General features: G+C 32.3%; 1 long non-coding RNA gene across 1 annotated transcript; it reads right to left on the bottom strand.

Moving 5' to 3' along the window:
• Positions 1 to 1,295: 1,295 nt before the first annotated feature.
• Positions 1,296 to 22,840, bottom strand: LOC139098357 (uncharacterized). Its single transcript, XR_011545172.1, has 3 exons — positions 22,724 to 22,840; positions 21,644 to 22,129; positions 1,296 to 2,732 (listed from the first exon to the last, which is right to left on the bottom strand). It is a non-coding gene; the product is annotated as an uncharacterized lncRNA (long non-coding RNA).
• Positions 22,841 to 23,216: the final 376 nt, after the last annotated feature.

Below are 23,216 nucleotides of genomic sequence, written 5' to 3'. Positions count from 1 at the left end.
AGTCCCTATAAATAAATGCTAAAAATATCTAATTTCCATTAAGGTAGTTTATTTGCTTAAAATTATGACTGTATATATTAAACTCACATAAAAATGAAATTCAAGGGCAACAATTTTGTTTTTATAATTTAAAATAGCTCTCAAAAGATTCTACGAAAAAAGGGTAATTTAGATCATAAAGAGTTGTAGAAAAAAAGTTCAAAGTAGTCGTGATCTAATATTCAATGAATTTTCAAGGTTTGAATTGTTACTGTAGTGATGGCAGGGCAGTTATGTAGCTTGGATGTAGTGAGAAGACAACGATTCTGTTCTGAATAGGTTAAAGACTTTGAAATGGAGGGAATGACTTAATCTGAACTGCTAACAATTTAAGATGCTAGGACACTTTTAAGTCTTTGTTTTAATGGCAAGACTAGGATAAGCCGTAATGGCACTGTGATGGCACATATGGACGTCTAGTATGGACTAATATGGACATTATGTTGAGATTCGCAGCTCACATTAATTTGAGAAGTGTAGAAACGACAAATCGAAAAGTTAACTTTTTGTTGCTTAAATGGTACGGAATAAGTCAACATGTGGTGGTGAGATCATCCTTATTTCTTGGCTATAACGCGGCGCCCTTGTAACTAAGTTGTATTCAATTGGAGACATTGGAGAACTAGAAAGATTGGAGATTAGATTTTCTGAAAAATAATATTCGTAGATCATCTAAATTCTGATTAATTTTCAATTTTCTTCAAGAAATATTAATCTCTAAAGCATCTGAAGATGTCCAGATCTACCTTAAGAATATCTTGAATCTTCCTTTATTAAGAATTGAAAATGCAGTCACTAGGAAGTTACTTTATCGCATAAAATATACATTTTGTCTTTTTACATTCAAACTGAAAGAAAAAATCTAAAAATTTAAATTAGTCTACCTTTTTTTTAAGTTTTATGAAATAAGTTTGTTATGACAAGAATTTTATTCATAATGGAACATTCGGAAGTTAGGTAACTGCTAACTGGAGGATTAGTTTACAATTTTGGCTCATGATTGTGTTACAAAGCGTCATTTTGGATGATACAAAGTCTAAAAGGCTAATTTTGAACGTTACATAACTTCCAAACGATCCCTAATAATGATATCGATTCCATTCAGCATATGTGGCATCATGTTTTAACAAACAACTTATTCATATTTCTACTTAAAATAATTGCAATACATGGATAGTAAAATACATTCAGTGCTTATCTATATAAATTTTTATTGCAGGGTTTATTTTAATACAATTACATATAAAATGTACTACTTTATTTTATTACAATTTTTGTATGAATTTTTACTGTAATAATGTTTTAAAAATATTATTTTTTATGGACTCAACTACAATTTAGTGATTTCAAATTAGTTTGTTAAAAATTGATGTATTTTTCAGGTTTGATGAAATTCAGCTTCAGGGGTTAGGCAAGTCGGTTTGAACTTTTTTCTACGTCCATCTGGATTTTTGGCCAATTCTACGTCGTGTACTTTCCGGGATAATCTTGGAAGGTAGCTGTCGATATATGTAACATTGCACTTGGTGCTGAAAATTGGACAGAAGTCAGCGATAGAGCCAAATTTAGACACCATCTGAGGAAGGTCATGGATCACAATTGATGCTTTGTTTCTACAAATCTGGTGGATTTGACGAAAAATTGTGAATGTCAAGTTTTAAATCAAAGTTTAGTCATTAATATTTCAATTTTTAATCTAAGATTTCATCAGTTTTTAAAAGATTGAGATTTTAAAATAATTAAATAAACTCAAATGTCTTCAACATAAATGTCTCAAACCAGGTTCAGACACTATCGCAAAATTCAAAATCATTAGAATTTTAATATGAAAAAATATAAAAATTTCAATGGGCCCCCGTGCGCCCCAGCCAAGGAAGTAAGTAAGTAATATGAAAAAGTCTTAAAAATTGCAATTTTTCCAACATTTGATTTGAAAGAATTGCCAAAAATCAAATCAAAATCTCACAATTTTGACGATTTCTACAACAATACCTGACACTTCAATTCTAATTTTGAAAATCTTCATGAATAATTGCTTAACATGTTCAACAAATAACACCGTCTTCACCACAAAAAAACACCGCAAGGCATCATCATCACTGTTATTACTTACTTTATCTCCACCAACCCAAAGTGTCATTTTATAAATCAACAAAATTTCAAAATCATTTCAACCCTCATTCCCTTAACTGATGAAAAATAATCTCAAAATGACATTCGTTGCCATAAGATAACATCCATTTCCATGAATGACTAATTAAATTACAGCTAGACATAAAATATTATCATTTTATCAGTTACTTGACCCGTATAAAATCTATCAACATAAAAAAAAACTTCCTTAATAACTCATACTTTATTTCTGGTACAATGACTGAATAACATATAGGAAGTCCATATACATCATATGGTGTTGGAATTCCCAAAAGCACATTTTCACTTTCACTTGAATGGAATTTTTTTTTTTGTGTCGAGAAAAATTCACATTCAATAAAAAATTGTTCAGTTCCTATACAGAGTGATGAATAGATGTAAACTAGCCCTTTATCAGTTCTCCGTCCACTTGTGTTCAAAATTACCAGTGCGGCGAAAGAATGATAAGGGTTTGAAAACATCCAAAACGACAATGCTAAAGTTTATTTCTTCCTTACACATAGACTCGACTTTTTTTGCTGTTTCTTAGTGCTGGATGGCTGAAAAGAAAGAAAAAAAGGAAGATGAAAAATTTTCTTGCTTTTTTTGTTATAAGTAATAACAAAATTGGAAACTTCGTGACCTGAAAACCGAAAATTCAGTTGAACAATTTTCTTATTCCATTTTTTACCCCATTTTCTAGTTCCTTTTGTTAAATAATTTAGATAAGTAACGAAATTCGTCTGCAAGAACTTAGTCTCGTTATTGATAAATATAAAAATGGCAACAATTGGTTCCACTGTTGTTCCTAAAGTTACATTTTCATTTGTATTTGTGCTTACAACTCTCGTTATCAAGCATAAATTTATATATACACATAACAACACAAATAGCATTAAATCACATCCGAAGTGTCTGATGTTATTTTGTGGCTTTAACAGAAAAATGGCTTTTTTTTAACGATTTTAGGAACCTTCAGTGGATTCACGCTCAAATTCATAAATGAATTCGTGACTTAATAAATTTTTATTATATTTTAAGCTATGTTGGAGTTTACTGGATAGAAGAATGACTTTGTTTAGTACGGGAATTGAAGGGAATTTTGAATTTTAGGAAGTATTACAATTAGATGTTTAGGTTTTTATGAATTTTATAGTGCTTGAAGTAGACTTGAATTGCTTATGAAGTCGATTAGAGTTGAGTTGGCATTTACATACTAAATTGAAGTTCAATTTCAACTCTAGTATTGTTATTTAATCAATTTTGATTCATTCTTGACCTTAACAGACAAATTGTCAGCTTTAAGGTCCTAAAGTGGTATTTCTTTAGCATGAAATTATGCTCATTGCCTGTTTGGATGAACTAATAAACTAGAAGAAGCTTCAAGATAATTTGGAAGCCAAATAGAGCTGATTTACTCTTAACTGTCCAACAATTATCTACTTTAACTGCTTAATGCACGATTTTAAGACGAAATCAATTCATTTTCTAACCGAAAAACGCTAGATTTCAAGCGAAAAATTGCGAATATGACACAAAATGAATTTGAATGTAATCTCAGTGCGTTGAACTCAAACGGCAGGGCTCTTCACTCATAGTGATTCAAAATCTGAGTATTGTATTAGTTTTATGTCTACAAAGTTCTACTTACGACTGTTGTCGTCTGAGTTAAACTCACAAAAATCTTGTGAAATTCGTTCTGAACTCTAACAAGCAAAGATCATGATTTTAAGACTTTAAATGTATTAGATGAGTATGTTCTGTGATCGTTGCTTACTTTATGCTCTGTTCTTGAGTCCACACTTGGTCTCTTTTTCTGCTATGAATATGCGCAGAATTGCAGCATAGCACTTAGAATTGTATAAAGTTTGCAATATATCCCTGACAGACAAAGGGTATACTCACCTAAATGAGCGTGCTTATGTTTATACCCTGGCTTATACTCATAAATATGCTCAATTTTACAATTATAATCACAAAAATGCTCTTTGTCCGTTTGAGATAATTAGATGCATAGTACAATTTTGTGGCATATCTACAAAAAAATCCCCATAATCATCACTAACATTTTGTCCAAAAATAAAAAATTTCCGTCAATCCGCAAAATCTGCCACTCACAAAATATTTTTATAAAACAAGCAATATCATTCACAACAACAAGAACACAAAAAAAATTCACAATAAACAATTTTTTAATGACGTCACACGTTGATTAACCTAGCACTTTTGAAATAATAATTTGTGAAACACGAGGAAAGACATAATCGAGAGTGATAAGAGAGATAAGCAATGCACATGTATTGGTACAAAATGTGTGTAATATTCTATGAAAGATAACAAAAAAAAATTACTTGGAACTGTAAAAATATTTAACAACGAAACTGCTTTATGCTTGCAGGCACAAGAAGAACTAATTTGTCACATCTGTTGGCCATATTTAAAAATATATTCAAAAGTATAAAGTGACAGAAAAAGAAGAACTGAGCCCATGGTGGGAGGATTTTGCAGAAATCCTTAAGCATAGCCATTCCTAAGAAATCCTTCATGGGAAGGATATAAAATGCTCATAATTCAGGCCCAATTGAAGGAAATAAATGTAAAAATTATGTACAATACCTCGTTTTCCTTTTTTGCGCTTGTTTGCATCTTTTCACAACCAGTCAAGCTTTTTTTTTTGAGTCTTGTCAAACATGTGCTATCGCTTCCCATAACGCTATCATGAATTGAGAATATTTCTTTCATTTTTTTATCAATTCTCACTCTCACGCATACATTTGTATACATATGTGCGTGTATTTGTACTGTGCATGCATGCATATACGCTTGTGCTTGTGAAATTTCACAAAAAAAATCTACTAATGGGTATTTTATCGAATACAAAATATATAGACTCATTCTAGAAATTGAATATGAATAGGAAAAAAAAGGTTTGATGCTTGAAAATTTCTATTTGAATTGGTTGGTATGAAATTTCGGTAGGCATATATATACATATATTTTGGGGGGAGCAAATTAGTAATAATATTTATTCATGAGATGATTTGGATGGCATATTAAGTAGTTTTTTACTGTTAAATTGAATATGGATGGAAATTGGATAATTTTTGGAAATATTTAAATCAATTTTGTACAAAAAACTATGATTTTAGATGATTCAGAGTTGTAAAGCATCTACATAGAGAGGACAAGCTGAACAGCTCAATTAGCGAGCTCATATCACATTGGTGCTTGATTGCTGGGGTTCAGATTGATCCCTAACTTTTCTATAGTGGCAATTAACTCTGCCTAGACATCATCTACGTCTTGTCATGTCTAGAAATTATCTAAAATGTCTTCTAATCTCAATAATTGCTTTGACTATACATTTCTTAGCTAGGCTTCATATTTGTCTAAATAGGCCTAGCTATAGCTTCGGTAGGGACACAAAATACATTCAAAAATTTGAAAAATAACTCTTTCAATAATTTTTTTGAGCAAACTTGAATCCAAACGGCACAACACTGTTAAGCCGTCATATAACGGGCACTTGATGAGTTACTAAATTGGCAGACGTAAGCCTGTGATAGATAGGGCGGCCATCTGCTGTATTTTTGCCGGGACGCTGATGTACTTTTCAGCCTTGTTGCTGTGTCCGACAAAGCCTTAAAATGTCCCGATTTTTTAAGAAGTCGAAAACTCACTAGAGTCGAGAGAAGCCATAAATGAAAATTCAAACCCCCAAAAAATCCATCCTTCCTTCCGAATATCTCAACATACACATAATACACATGGATTAACCACGAGATTGTTGCTCATACGTGATGTGAACCGAATAGCTTAACCAGTCAACAGCAACAAAAAAAATTCATGAGAGTAAAGCTGCACTCTGTCATGAACCACGTACACTCAGCATGTATCCAAAAAGCTTCTTCCCCCGAAGATGAAAAATTCCATTCCAACAACCTGCTCAACATTCACAAATGTATCTATGTTAACATCAATAACGATGATATTCTCAGAATAAGAAGAAAATATTTCATCAAATTCATAGTGAGTCGTTGAAAAGCAATGCTTAATGGTTGCGCGACACACGACAATGAATGGATTTGTCAAACTTATACTCTAACAATCTCATCAAGTTCTTGAAAAGGTTTAAAAATGATGAATCATAATTATATCAGTAAAAAGTGCTGTGACGGAAGAACAAGAAGGCAGCGAACAGAAGAGGAAGAAAGAAATAAAAAAAAATTTAATCAATATGCGTAGTCTTGAACTTTAACAGAGGAAGTAGCTATTTTCAGTCATGATTGCATTTCATGAATAGAATGAAATATTTAATAATGAAAGGAATTTTAAAAAAGTGAATTGAAATTTTTTTCTCACACAGTCACAGATTTTGACTATATTCATATGTCTCCACATGCTCCATATGCATTTTTAATATTTTTTTATATTCTCTCTTTTGCTCTGTACGCTCATATATTTTATACAATAAAAACGATTGCAGCTTTGCTTTCGACCCGGAAAGTGGAATGACGTTTTTTTTTTGTGAATTATGGGCTGTTTGAGCGCATTTTTAATAGCATGTGGTCTTGTGAGAATGATTTGGGATTTTTGGGGTGTATTTAGGGGAATTTGTATGCTAAACTCTAGCAAAACTTATCATCCAGATGGCACAATTAGGTAAATCTAACCAAAATCCATCTCCGAGCTGGTGACTCTGACTTGGTGCCGAAGTGACGCCAACCTGTTATCGAATTTTGGATCGTTTAATCGAGTTGTGAATCGACTTGTTATTAATCGACTTTAATTCTAAATTGAAATTCCAGCTCTGAAGTCGACTTACAGCTCCAAACTAAACATTTAGGTCTAAATTCGAATTCTAGCTCTGAATTTGAAATCCAGCTCTAAATTAGAATTGTAGCTCCAGATTTGAACCTTGGTCAAGCCAAACTGACTTCAAAAATGTCAATATATTCATGAATTTCTGTATTTAATTTGATTTTTATGACCAAACAGAAGAAATTAGCCAGAGATTTTTCGAGCTTATGAAATTTCAGAACTCAACCTAAAAACTGACTGGCAAGTCAAAGACTTGCCATAACAGTCAAAACCGCTTTTTGGTACCGAATTGGTTTTTCTGTACCGTGAAATCATGCTCTATGCCTGCAAAGGTTTTCCATGAATGAGATCCAAATAAATCTCATCCTAACTACACCCCTGCACCCACATGTACACAAAAAAATATTCATATCTGTACTAGTAGCTTGTTAACGTCTCAAATTGATTAAAGCACTCTATTCTGGATGCTCTTTTTACTCATATCTCTCTCATTCACTCACTCATGCAACATTTTGTTAAATATTTAATACACAATTTTGTATCGGATATAAAATATTGTGCGAAATATATGATGGATTGATATTTTGGGTCGCAATCAACCAAAATGAATGGGAAGCAACAAAAAAAAGATGAGAAAATTTCTCTATTATATTATTGAGAAATGAGATGAGAGCTGTACACACAAAAGCAATTAAAATGCCTCACATCGGAATATAAATTGGAATGAAAGACACATGAGTGTTTATCTACAGACTTCAATCATTGGCCATTTATCCTCATAGATTTTCTTATTTCTTGCCGTTAATGCAAACAAACAGTTATTTTTTTCTCATGTAGTTTAATGACTACTTCCTCTTCCATCTTCTCTCATTTAAGACATAAATTTAATTACTTTTGGAAATGGAAAGGAGTATATTTTTGTTTTTTTCGGGGTACATCCGGTGTATTGTGTGTCTTATTAAGCTATGAAAATCACAATACTGCCAATGAAATTAACTTTGTTATTGTATGAATCAGCTGAGTTGAAGCAGTGTTTTTTTGAGGGAGGAAATCTCATTTGGATAATCGAGTGAATTTGTTGAATGATTTAAGTGTTGAATATGTAGTTTGAATGGTAATTTTGGTATTTTTGAGTAGAATTTAAGGTCTTTTTTTTGGATGAAGGCCAATGAGTCTCATTGACAATGAACAGACAATGACGATACTCACCTAAATTAGTGTGCTCATGAGTGAACTCAATCCATTTAATTGAGTATGGTCAATTGTGTGAAAATACTAATGCTTCTTGTCTGTTTGGGAAGCTTAAGTCGCAAATTTTGCTGAATATACAAGAAAACTTCAATAGTACTCGACCCTATCTTCAGAATTAAGCGAGTTTTTATCACAGTCAACAATCAGTTTTTGAGAGCTAATGCCATTAAACTAGAGTTTTAGATGCTTTCTAGCTGTCTATAGCTTACATCACACTCAGTTACAGGAAGAAAGTGATTTAAATTCAGAATTTAAATGAAATTTGGAAATTTTAATCCTTAATTTTAGTACTCGAACCTTCGAACTAGCGAGTTAGTAACTTAACAAGAAATCATTCTCGTTGGCAAAGAGCTAATGCCATAAACTAGAGTTGTTGCTTTCTAGTTGTCTAGATTTCACACCTTTTAGTACTCAATTGCCCAGGAAGAAAGCGATAATTGTGTTAAAATTGATTTAAAACTAGAATTTAAAAGAAATTCTAAAATCTTTTAGGTAGTTTGAATAAGAAGCATAGAAAGGAGTTTGTTATTTTCTTTGATTTGACTAAATATTAGCAAGCTGACTCAACATTTTAAACCACAAGAGATTTATAATCCTGAATCCCACAACTACAATCCCTTAGAAACATATATGATTCTTTGATACCCCTAGGGTGTGCTTTGAGAGACTTTTACATTCATATCATACAAGTATGCTCAGGGATTGAAACTTGTTCTGAATTTCAATGCTTGAAAACTCAAACAGACAAGAAGTGTGGTCATGAGTATGGTTACAAACTTGTAAATTGAGCATGCTTAATTATACTGATTGAGTATAATCATAAGAATGCTCATTTAGGTGAGTATGCTCATTGTCTGTTAGGAAAAGCGACAATAAGCACCTTGACTACCAAACAGAGCTCGAAGTCGACTCGAATTCTGTATTAACATCGATTTTTTCATACAAAATCTGAGTATACTTCGAGTAAAGATTTAGAATAAAGCATCAATCCCTGAATAAACCCAACAAATCTTGTTGAGATACTGAATCCTCAATTATCTGCCTCAACTCGACATTATCTCAAATTCAGTAGTTACATCAACAATATAAAACACAAAAAATTACAATATGCCTTCATAAAATGTTTAATATCGTTGAAGACCATAAAGTACACACAAAAAAAAACAGCTTGATCCTGCAGATGTTTAATAATTTATTCCAAAGAACAAAGAACAAAATAAAAAGAATTAATCCACAACACAAAATTCAACCTTATTGAATAATAAGGGTCAACTCCAAAAATACTAAGGAAGAGAACATTGAAAGTAAAATTTCTCAAAATCACACGTATGCTCGATAAAATACTTTATAATTGATTAATTTCCAAAAAAAAAGAACCAAAAAAAAAACTTTAAACTTTTATGAAATTCAAATTTATGCATTATGAACACGACAAATAGAAATAAAGAAGCAACTTTATAAGTTGAATGTCAACGTGATTTTGAAAATATAAAATACAAAAAAAAATTACCATATGATGAACATTCATCGCCTTTCAGCTACACTGCTGAAATTCATTAGAATAGGAAAAGAAAATTAAAATTTTAAATTTACTCAGACGACCCCTTAATGCCCTTTTGTCGAGTGTTACTCTTTGTATTTGTTTAAATTTAAATTTTTCGTCAATGTACATAAAATATTTATGGTTGATAAGGAGGAACTTTGTCTTCTTATTTTCTTGATTTTTTTATCGATTATTTTTTCATTCCAACAGGCAATGAACAGGGATGAAGATAGGAGATATGAGGATATTTAAGATATAAATTCAATGATAAAGTACTCTAAAAGGAACATGGCAAAGAAAATGTTCAAAATACGGATCCAGGCAAGCTTGACTCTAACCAGAGGATATATCTGATATAATCCGGCTTCAGGTCAAAGTCAAATCAAGTTGGGTTTGGATTTTCAGTCATTTCTTGAAGTTTTGGACTATATTAACACTCTTGACATGCTCAAACACTACAAAGTATTGTTATGGTCACCGCTACGTCGCCCTATTAACAATAAGACGCAAAGCTGCCATGACAACACCATGACGGCTGATTTAGACAAATTTTCTTGGTTTGCTGCATAATGAGGCTCGTGATGCAAAGACAGATCTGATGGATCTGTGCCATTAGATCATTAAAACTGTGACAACTATGGCAAAGTAGTTAAAAAACGTCAAAAAATGGACAGTATACTTAGAATAAAGGATCTTTGATTACCAACTCTGCACTCAATTCAACAAACCATCCCATCTCCAACTCTGCCTCATCCCCGTCCTTCCCATCCATAAACACACATTTAACTTTTCTATAAAATGTGACACGTATCATCTTAAGTAATTAGAAAAATTTTTTCTCTGCTTTTATACCCTCCTCCTTAATTACATTAACGCTTAATTCCTCACTCAATGTCATACTTAAGAGTCATTTTAAGTGAAAATTTTTTCATGATTCATATTAAATAATGAATAAGTCCTCCCGTATATACATTTTTTTTATGTCATTGATGACATTTCACATTTTTACAGTCGAAAACAAACAAGCAGGAAAATTTTTTGACTGCTTTAGCTGCAAATTTTACATCCATTTTCGCTCCCTCTTTTTTTACTTTCTTCCATTCTGTGTTCCTCTATCTCTAGTATTGCTTATTTTACACAAGAACAGTACAGAAAGGACAGATGACATCAAATATTTACATCTTCTTGTTACTCTGTACTTACATACATCTACAACATTCTTAATGCAACACAACATGATGGTAAAGATGTAGAGAGGATCAACTGCTTATGTATGTATATATTGAGGGAGGGAGATGGGGAGTCTATGAGGCAATAGTTGTAAAACAGACAACAGACGACGACAACTCTTAACTATTATTACTTCCAAATGACAAAACATGATGAAACTAACAGATTGCTTCATTCACAAGAACACTGTGGCTGTAAACATTCGGATAGAAAAAATGATTGCAAAAAAGAAAGTTCCGCTAACTTTTTTCTGTATTTCGCTTGCTGCTGCTTGTGTCTCTTTCCTTCTTCTTCCAATATATTTTGTATATTTATGTATTTGCTAGGAATAAAATGCTTGTAACATTTGCCCGTCTTATGCAAATTTTTTTTGAGTCTTCTTCTTTGTCACTCTCTTTATTTCATAATTTTTTTGTGCTTCATCTTCTTCCTGCCACTGCCGAGACACAATTTCTTATTCTTCTTTCCCTTACTTTTATGCTTTTTTGAGAAATAAATATAAAAATGAAGATTGTGCTGGAGTAGATGAACAACTACTGTGGAATTAATGTTTCGAGTGCTTTTTTTTGAGGTTAATTGGATAGATTGTGCATGATTGGGTTTGTTTAATAAAGATTGACAAAATATTACTACATAGTTTTATGTATGTGTGGGTAGAATTGATCTAATCATGCTTAATTTAATGGAAATCATATCTTATGTCTATGTTATAGAGCAGATCGTAGATGGAGAAACTTGTTGAAGACTGTGATTCTCATTTTTGAGAGATGTGTGTCTTTATTGAGTTCGGTAGGGCATATTTATGTTGTTGTATGAACGACAAGGCACTTAGTTGCTCTAAAGGCACCGTAACGACGGATTTGGATGCATTTATATGGCTTGGAATATCGACAACATTTTATATAAAGATTGAGAGGTCTATATTTGGTGAGAATCGAACACGCGTACTAACAATAGAGTGATATAGATATCCGGTCGGTGTCCTAAACAGTCGACCAAATAAGCCTTACACTCGCATTGGCAGATTCGCCAATACATGACTGGATATCCCAGATACCTATGAGCTCAGACATCATAATTTTGATAATTTAATATTAAGCCTGACTAGTCTTGAATATAGCAATGAAAAAGACAGAGCTTGAAGTCAACTCGAGTCAACTCGACTCCATACAGCAGTGATTTGTTTGTTTCGATATCAAGTTCGTACGCAATCGACTAAGGTTCAACCCCAGACAATGCTTGAACAGATTAGAATACTATTGCTATTATAGGAAGAGCCTAGACACTTTAGATTCCTTTAGACATTCCGACAAAGTCTCAATATTTCCTCAAAAATCAACTAAAATGTATTCAAACTTCTTAACATAAATCAGCGCCTAGAATCGTTACACTAAATTGCTCTCATCATGCAAATTGCGTATTAGTCTACGACCAGTTGACACATTACATTTACATTTGTTGTAATAAATATAAATATCTCAATCTTTATTGTTGTTATAATCACAATTTTCCATTACAATACATTCATTTTTTTTCTTTATTTACGAGCTCTATACATCTATAGACTGTGTGAGATGAGAGGAAAAGGAAAGCGATGACGATGGTTGATGTAGAAATAAGAATAAGAAGAGGAAATTTGAGATTGGCATAACTACACATATGTACATGTACACTCAAATAAACCTAACACACTTAAAAAAGGACTAAAACATCATATTAGCACACATAAAATATATAAATGACTGGTATAACAGAGAATGAGAGATGGAGAATGAAATACAAACATCTGGAAAGACGTAAAGGCATATACAACACACAAAAAAAAATTAACTATACTCATCTATAATCCAATACATCACATCATGCCAACATGTGTGCAGAAAAAAAAGAGGCAACAAACAGCACACAAAATATAATGGAAAAACGTTTGGTTATTTACAGTGTTATGTAGATTCTGCATACATAAATGTTCCATGTATTTAAAAAAAAAAAAAAGATTCTCGATTGCCATGAAATGAGGCATCTTAAAAAAATTCTTTTGCTTGGTTGTCGTTCATAAATGATGGGTTTTGGTGACACTTTTAGCATAATTCAGTTAGTTGATCAAAATTGCGGTCTCATGAAGGTTTGACTAATGATTTGGTGCAGAATTCGGGTCAAATTTGACACCATGTCAGAATGACGCACCTTGAGTCCGATTTAGGATCAATTAATCCACTTGAGCTATTCAATGAGTAGCTTCGAAACACACAAGGCGTGAAAATGTTAGAATATGGTCAGGTCGAGAAGACTATGGCTTTCAAGTCGAATTTATCAAAATCCAACCCCAAGCTATAGTCTCGCTAACCTGCGGACACTATTTTTGATATTGTAACGACGTGTGTCTTTCGAACCTGAAATCACAAGGATTTGAGTTCCATATGAAATCTAATTGACTTTAGTTCACTTTTTCATACAAATTTTAAATTGACTTCAAGTTCTGTAGGTGAACTAGGGTCAGTAATGTCAAATTTCGGTATAATATTGTTAATTTAAAGGATTTTTGATTTGGGAATTACCCGAACAGGACAAGACGAATAATTGATCCAAAATCAGGCATCAAGTCAACTTGACACTAGCTTGGTATCGAAATTAAATCTTATCCGGCACCAAGTTAGAGTCATGCCGGCTTGGGGTCGAATTTTCAATTCATCAACTGATTTGTTCTATTCTGACTAGTCTTTAAAGCTTCAAAATCTTTCAGATATTCCAGATATCACTTAAAAACAGTCCCTAATTCTCATACATATGATGTGGATATACGCACAGCTTTATAATGAAAGCATCCCCCCTATTAAAACAAATAAAAAAAAATATGTTGAAACAAAATCTCTCTCTCAGCTTATTCTTCTTGTGCTTGTTCCTCACTATCTTATGTTCTTATGTCTATGATAGGAAAGAAATAGTTTTATGAGGCAAAAGAAAACAAACACTTTTTTTTTGGGGTTCTGCTTTACATTCAGTTCCTCTTCTTAGATCTTGTGTCTTATGTTTTGTGTATATCTTCCCTTTTTTTCTCCTTTTGTTGCTGAAAAGAATCATCTTAGCATTGAAAAATAAGATCTCCGATATGTGACTACATATCCATACTGTATGGATGTAAAAATATTTTTCTGTTGATTGCGCATTTTTAGGACTAATGTGAAGTTAAACGAATTTTGTGTGTATAAATGATTTATTGGTCAACTGATAAAAGACAATTGATTTTTTGGGGATCTTGAGTGCTCTGAACTTATCACATGTTATCGGTAGGTGCCAATTGGGAAATTTATATTACTTTTCTTATTCTTATAGCTGCATGATACATTATTACAATGTTTAGTGATGAATTTATCTGATGGAAATATTTTTTCTTATTTACAACCTTTCATGCTTTGCGTGATGAGTAAAAAAAGGTTTAGACTCTGTTTTGAGGAAGTTTTTGGTTAATGTAAACAAATCATATGATGATGAAAGACTTTATTTATAATTTTGTAGTATTTTTGTAAATTGAAAGATGAAAGAATTTATTTTTAGGTTGGACTGTATTAGAAAAAGTTTTGGATTCTCGGAAAGGAATTGAAATCCAGATATCCATGGACTGACTTGATCTTGTTACTTTGTTGAAGTCGAAACATCGAAAATATTGCCTAATAGGCAAAGAGTATACTTTGTGGACAGAAAGACCACTAGGGTACTTAAAAGTGGCCAATTTGCTTATTACTGCTAAGTTGAAGTCGACCTGCACTTATCAGTTGTAGGAATGCTCAATTGTGTCTCAAACTCATTCATCTATTTCTCACAAACTAGTCAGAGTGGACAAATTCAGGCACTAGATTGACGTTACTCGAAGGTGGTGTCGAGTTCAATTTAAATCCGATATCAAGTTAGAGCTTCGTCAGACTAAAGTCGAATTTTTTGATCGATTAACCGATTTGAGACATTCAGATATACATCAACTGGACATTAACTTGCCATCAACTAGTCATACCAGTAACTAGCTACCACTTTTAACTACATGTAAGACTATACAAATTTCAACAAAAAAAATCACATGAACGATGATGTATGAAAGCTATTTATAAATATATTCAGAATGCATCTGGCATTGTTCTCATTTAAAGCAACATTGTCGTTCAAAATTCTTACGAAATTTGTTCTATTTGTATTGAAATATGAGAATATTCAGTCCTTGCTTCAATGTGTTGCGAAATAGCTTAAAATTATGTTATTTTTTGTCATGAGGAAGGCCAAAGAATTCATGGAAAGAAGCTGTTGACAGAGACAGTAGAGCATTTGGTATTGGATGCTGCTTAGGGTCAGTTTAGGCAGCATCTGAGGGAGGCCCTAAATAACAATTGAACTGTATGGGCAGCAAAGTGAGTAAGTAAGTAAAAACATCCCAATAATACTTCCAATTCTTAAAAGTCAACAATTAGAATTCCTTGAACCGTTAAAAAAAGCTCATGCTATTTAAAAATAACAAAAGATCTTCAATTCTACCTTAAAACTTTCCCAACATCAATTTCACAAGCCAATCCCACAAAAAAGCAGTTTCACAACCTCCAACACAACCTTCACACATCCTAAATGAAGATATATTGTCATAAATTTAATTTAGACGTACAGCTAATCTTAGTCTTTCACATTCATCACCCTTATCACAAGACATATAATTCTAATTTCCAAGAATCGATGTTTCATCCCACACGAAAGCCACAATAAACATTTTGTGAACAAATTTTTAAGTTTATTTGTTCTTAAAATTTCACCCCAACTTCAGAAAAGTGTATCAAAGAAAATGCTGTAACTTTTTTTCCTTCCTTTAAATTGGATTATTGAAACCTAAAATGTCAACAATCTTCTTCTCCCTTTTTTTTGTGCTGTTGTGTCCCTTAACCGATTCAAAATTCGAAAAAAAAAATCTCTTCCTTTTTAATTCAATAATAAAAATTCTTGACCAGTAACAAAAGAAACATACACAATAAAATAACATAAATATCATATGGATGTGCGGTATGGCATTGTATGGGAAACATGAGTACCAGCATTATCAAATACTGATGACGATGTGCTATTATTTTATTATTTTAACATATGAGTGACATATAGAGACTCATAACTGAACTTTTTTAATGTAGGAATAAGAGTTCGGGCTGTTCATGTATTGCGGGATGGGGAAAATATTGCTTGAGAGCTCAAGGACCTCCGTTAAGCCTTATTAGGATCGTAGCCATTATTAGGAGCGTAGTCCTTATTACGGGGTGGTCGACCAATTTTGCTGGACATCTCTGTCCCTAAAGGTAACCCTAAAACGTCACGTAACAATTGAACCGACCCCCTTAACAGAACAAACCACAAGAAGAAGACCAAGTGACACACAACATAGTCGAAAAAAAAAGACTTCTTATTTTAAAACAATTTCTTCTTCATTTGAAATGAAAAACTAAACAAATAGAGAAATAAATTTTCCCTCGTATCCCATTATACCCACATCCATATACATATATCTATCTATATTTGCTAGCATAATACACACATTAATATTGATTTGTATTTTGGGAAACAATTTCAAATGATTCACATCTCTCTTGCTATATTTCTGCTGATGGGTGCCTCTATTGCTTTCAATATACACCAGTTGTGGACAACTTGTGTGCCGCGGTACATTAGTGGGTCTGGAAAAATGTTTGGAAATGTCATGAACTGTAGGTTGTCTATCAAGGTTTATCAACAAGTTGGACCACGAAGAATAAAAGGTTGTGCACCCCTGACATACACACACGAGAAAAAAAAAGAAAATTATTCTCGACTCTGCCTGATGTCGCGAATGAATGGAGTGTGTGGAGGGAAAGAGAACAGAAAAAAAAAATTTAATCATTTTTATGGCATACACATGAATATATTACGTACATCCAACAAAACAACAAAACAAAAAAAAATATATTGAGCTAACCAGAACATCATCAAGCATATACAAGCCCAACATTAAATAATTCATTGGTCTTAATCAATTTCAATTAAACTTAGCCTCAATATTTTCTATGTATATCTGTGTATATTACTCTCCAATTTCCAAAAAAGCTTTCTAGCTTCCTTCTCATTTTTTTTATTTTATTTCATCTCGTTACGCGACGGCGCTTGCATGAATTGTTTTATGTTACAAAACAAGCAAAAGGCATCAACACACAGAATTATATGAGTCGAGGGTTAATGAATTCATCTCTCAGCGTGGCGAGCACTCAAGGTCCCTTAATTGAATTGTTTGTGAAGCTACCATATTACTTATTATCATTATTTTTATTTGTTGTGGGGCGAAATAATGCAATTTTATTAAACTTTTATTTTTTTTTTTGTCATTTATTCAGGGTTTCGTCGTTGATAATGGCCAGAAGGAAAAGGTATTTCATCATCTATTCGGTGGATATAGCTTGTCACATTCGCTATCTTGTTTTTTTGCATTATTTACACGCCCTTTTGCATTCGAGAAAAGGTTTTTTAGCTTTACATTTTTTATTTGAAGTAAATAGCAAATGCGAGAATTTTGTTGGAAGCAGGCAGAAGTGAATGGAAAATTGAATTAGTGAACGGAATTACTTTTTGGTCAAGTTATGGGATTTTGAAGGCTACAGGCAGTAATGTCATCAAAGAAGTGGTTCGAATTACACTATAAACTGTAGGTCTAGGCTTGGGTGAGAGAACTGGCGAATCCTCCCTCGTTAAACTGTTGATAGCCATGAAATGCATATAAACGCAAAGCTATGGACATTAAGGTCTGAAAAGCTAATGTTTGTTCTATTTTTATGGGATTTTGAAGATGGTGGGCATTTCTGGGAGGAACTGTTGGAGAATTTTTGATGACTTTAGTGTGTAAACTATGCGTTAACTGAGCATTAACTTGTCATTGACGTATTTTTGTGACTTTAAGTTGTGACAATTGTGTGAATCCTCGTGATATCGACAACAAATTATTTTAAGGTTGAGAGACCTGGTCTCTGGAGGGAATAGAACCCAAATATTCACAAAAGAGTGATAGCAATACCCAGTGTGTTGCCTAAGCACTCGACACAGATACCTTGGAATTCAAATAATATATTGGGTTTGCTTAAAGCAAATTGTCATTGCAATCGATGATCTGATGGACCATTTCAAGGACTCTATAGAATGCCTTTGTGCTTGACATAGAAACCTTACTCTCGCACTGTGGATTCACCTAAATTTGGCTTGATATCTCAGATTCCACTCTGTTTAGACATCACTTCCTTGTTTCTTTGCTAGCCATACAGAATGAATTGAGATCCATTGACTCAGACTCCACAATCCCTTAAATTCAGCTCTATTTAAGTTAATTTATACAAAATCATCGACTTTGCTGCATTAATCTCTAATTTGAAGTCATTCTGGATGACAGCTTCAAATAATGCTGCATTTTGCTAACTCGGAGTGTCCAGTAACCCATCATGTTACACTCTTAGTTAGCAAAATCCCACAACAGTACCACAAAAGCAGTAAAACCCACAAATCCCAACTAAATCACCCCAAAAACTCCCTTAAATTCAATAATAATAATCCACAAAAAACCCCAAAATCAGCATTAAAATGCGCCTCATATCCCAACAGCAATCATTTTCAAAAGAAACCATCTCATTTTTTTCTGTATGCTGTTTTTATCACATAAAAGGGAGAAACAAGACGGATAGAGAAAGTTAAATGTTCACATAAAGCGGAAGTTGATGGTTCATAATGCGATTAATTGGTCGACATTTACAAAAAAGAGATGAATCTGGTGAATATGTGCTGAAACAAAAAATAAAAGATGAAGAGAAATCTGAAAACAAAGCCTGAAAATTGTTTCAATTCTGCTGGCCATTTTCCATTTCTCTTCCATCCTCTATCTGAATGGGATATATCTTTTTCATAAAGTGTTTCGGGTCAATTTCAGGCATTAATGAACCGCAAACTTTTTATTTTTATTTTTTGCTTCCTTGATATCATTTTGAGTAGCATAAAAAATAGCTCAGAATTTAATACATGATTTTGGTGCCACAGTTAAATTTGTATTAATTCACAAACAAAAATGTAGAATGTTGGGATAAAATTTCAAATAGGGTCAAATTTCTAGAACCATCAATGACGATTTGCACGTTTTCGTTTTTAGGTTGAAATTGAATAGCAATTTATATAAAATTTTGTGGGCTTTTTCTTTAAATTGGATAAGGAAAGAAATTAGCAGTATATTGTGCCTGTATTAGGGCTTAATGTTAAGGTATCATTTTGGGGGATGTTGGAATTTATTTAATGAACAATTTGAGCATTTAAGTACTTTGAATTTATGTAATTTTGTTGAGTTTTGTGTAAATTTAGTGATACTATTTGATTTTTTGAGCATGTTTGGTCAATTTTGAATTAACTGAGTATGGTCAAATCTAAAAATTCTAAAAATATTAGCCAATTTGAGAAGATTTGCCTTCCAGACTCACTTAAATTAACGTGCTTCTGAAAATTCATGTAAACTTGCTCAATATAATTGAGCATGCACAACATTTTGAGTATTATCATGAATATGCTCCTTATTACTGGTCAGCGTATCAAACCCGATCCTTAAAACCTACCCAAAATCCTCACCTGATCCTAATACTAATCGTGGTGGATAATGAGATTGAGTTTTGGGTAAGAAATGGCCAGAGGATTTTTGCAAAATATTTCAGGACAATTTTAGAGCCTATTCAGGCAACTACATGACTATTTTTAGCGCAATTACTGAATTTAGCAGATTTAAGAGTTGATTTGAACTTTATGTTGAGTTGGGTCGACTTGAGACTTTTCGATCAAAATTCCGAGTCGACTTTTCATTTTAGGATTTAGTTGAATTTTGTGAATTCTGTTAGTTACGATGAATTGCATTAAAATTTTTAATTTACAGAATTTAGCCTGGAATTCAGCTTAAATTATTTAATTTGACTTGAAATTGTTGAATTAATCAAAATTTTTACATAAATTCTAAAATTCCAGAATATAGACAAAATCACAAAATTTAATAGAAATCACTGAACAAAATCACCAAACCCGATTGAAGTCACTAAACTTGATCAAAATGACTAACATTTATTGAAAAGACTAAACTTAATTGAAATTACAAACCTTAATAAACACTGTCAAATCAACTAAACATTCAAAAATTTTGATTAAATTCCCCCAAACTCAATAAAAATTCCTCAATTCCATCAACACATGCTGAATTCCTTGCAAACACCCAAAAAATACACTAAAATCGATATCCATCAAACATGACATTATCTCATCGATTAAGCTACACTTCACTAAATTTTCATTGAAAACTTCATTAAAATCTGTCACCAATTCCATAATCCCCAAAAAATTGCTGCCTGTACTAGGCATAAGATACATAATTCTTTTATTGAAGCGAAAAAATATAAAGGCACGAGGAATGTTTTAGATGAAAATATTTATGAATTCATAAACATTTAATTAAATTCAAATAAACAAATGGAATCAAAGAGATAGACAGAAAAGAATATAGCCGAAACACTTGAAAATGGATGGGAGTTGTACAGATGATAAGATTCACAATATTTTAAATTATTAATTTCCTTATTTCCCTAACACAATCTCGATTCTCAATTATTTAAAGACTATTTTTATGTAACAAAATTCTCAAATTATTCCCCAAAGCTATAACAAAATTAATGACGTAGTAAAATGTGTGACTACATATACATTCAATTTCTTCCATATGTTCCTCATGTGTCTGATTTTCTATGTTCAACAAATGCCTTTTTTTTTTACTGACGATGATGATGATGATAATGATTACACCGGATTTCAAATGACTTTAATTTAAATTAACATGCTTGTCTCTCACATCGTACACAAATATACAATAATATAATGTTAGGCTTGTCACATATCTAAACCATACCATACTATGTGTATTATCATTGCTGCGGAGCGGTACTTCTAATCAAACATTATGATAGGGGCTGCAAAATGCATGCTGGCTAACTAAAGCATTTGTCCATATGTTTTTTTTTTTTCTTAAATACACAAACGAATGTATTAAGCTATAGAAGTAGTGATGTCAATTGTTGAACTGCCATATCTGTCACACATACATACAATAATGCATATCATGTACAACTGAGACATATAATTTTTGAGGGGCACCGCTGTGCGACAGTGATTCGTTTATAAATTATCTGGCATTAAGTCTCTCTGATCCTTGTTACTTAACCTCAAATTTTAAGGCATTATATTTTCATTATCGTTTTTTTACTGTTAAACTTACTTGCCACCTTATATGGCATAAACATAAAACAAACATGCATTACTTTAGCATCTCTCAATCCACACCCCATCCTCACAATGTACCCATGTGTGGTGTAATCATTTATTACAATCTCTTTTTGCTTTTCTCATTCCTATGACTCGTTTTTTTTATTTTATTTTAAAAGCGGCAACAGAGAGTAAGGCACAAGAAAGAATCATCGGTTATAAATGTATACATGAGTAAGAACACCCGAAAAAAAAGGTTATCAAGTAAGCTAGGGTACAAAATAATATTTGAGATGAAAAAGACGTTATACTTACAGTATCCGGCCAGCCGTTTACCATATTGTACTTCATCGCATGATGCAATCAATTATTTCACTATTTTAATTATTTCTTCTATTCACTAATACACACACACATTTGGATGTACTTGATTTTCTTTTTTGTACATCTCTCCCCTTTTTTTGTTCCTTAACATTGTCAAATGATGGGTTTTAGAGCTATGCCTTTACATGTCGTTTAATTAAAATAATGGAATCTTTTTTTTTATTATTGCAATGAAGTAGAATGTGATGAGATGTGAGTATAATATGAGGATGTAAAAAAAGGCACAAGAAAAAGTAATTGAAGGCAGGCAGGCAGCAAAAAAAAGAGAAAGAAAAGAAATGATACGCGCCATTGTTCTACACGCCGGTGTGTGTGCTATATGGAAACTGGATGTAGATATGGATGTGAAAAATGAGGAAGTTATAGTCAGTCTCAATTCATAAATATGCAGCAGTATATAAAAAAATTGCACACATGCTAAAATGGAAAATTGAGACACAGAAAATGTTAATACAAACAATTTATAATGTATAGACTTAATGAATGATTTTTTTGGTTTCAACTCTAATGCACAACTATCTCCTTGCGAGATTCTAAAATAACTGTACTCGATGACGAGAATGAAGTTGGAAATTGTTTCGTACTTTTTCGAACGAAAATTTTTTACAATTTTCGAAAAGACGAAGGGGAGAAAATGAATTTGAGAGAGAATCCGAGAGAGGAACCGATGAGAGCCGCTCTCAATAAAAAAATAAGGAGTTTGAAGAACCGCAAAAAAAAAATATTTTTGCATTTTTTAATGACTAAACTTTCCACTTAATGCAATAAATTATAATTCATTTTATCCAATTTTACATTCACAAAAAATTGTACTTTTTTATGTTGGATGTGCTGCACACACACACACAAAAAGCGATGGAAAATTATTCATTTTGCAAAAATTCTTTCGGAAAGTCTCTCATTTCTCTTGTGCATCTCGTAGATTATTTTTGTGTGTATTTGAAAAATATGAGCATGAAATAAAGAAGAAGGAATTCCTTTAAAATTCAAGATTAGTGAATATAAACTTACCCCTGGTTGAGTTTTTTTTTTTCATAATTCTTCGTCTTCTTCGTCATCTCTTACTAGCTCCTTTCTTTCCTTTATCCGCCACACACTGCTAGAATAAGTTCATAAATTTCAATTTTGAAATGGATGCTGAATGGATGATGATGGTATGTATATACTATGAGAAATAAAGAAATAAATGGAAAATAAGAAAATTAAAATGTTACAAGTAACAGCAGAAGTAGTAATAGGAATTGGTAAGGTTGGGACTCTCTTTATGTTTAGAGATTTGTATTTTAAATTTCTGGGATTTTACAAAAAACAAAATTTTTTTATCATTTTTAATCGCATGATAATCTAGGTTGAATTGATTGTGATCCCGTATGCGTATACTGAAAGCCATAATATGAAACATCAATGTACTCAGTTCCGAAAATTAGAAACCTAGTCTCCATAATGTTATATGTGGAGGTTCCTCATTTTGAGACAAATTGTGTGATTTTTATGCAGTACTATT

This window comes from Chironomus tepperi, unplaced genomic scaffold (genome assembly GCF_022539635.2).
Source record: "Chironomus tepperi strain 1889 unplaced genomic scaffold, CSIRO-AGI_Ctep_v1 contig_445, whole genome shotgun sequence".
Taxonomy (NCBI): domain Eukaryota; kingdom Metazoa; phylum Arthropoda; class Insecta; order Diptera; family Chironomidae; genus Chironomus; species Chironomus tepperi.
Note: the sequence above shows the minus strand (reverse complement) of the source record. Positions and strands in the feature narration are given on the sequence as shown.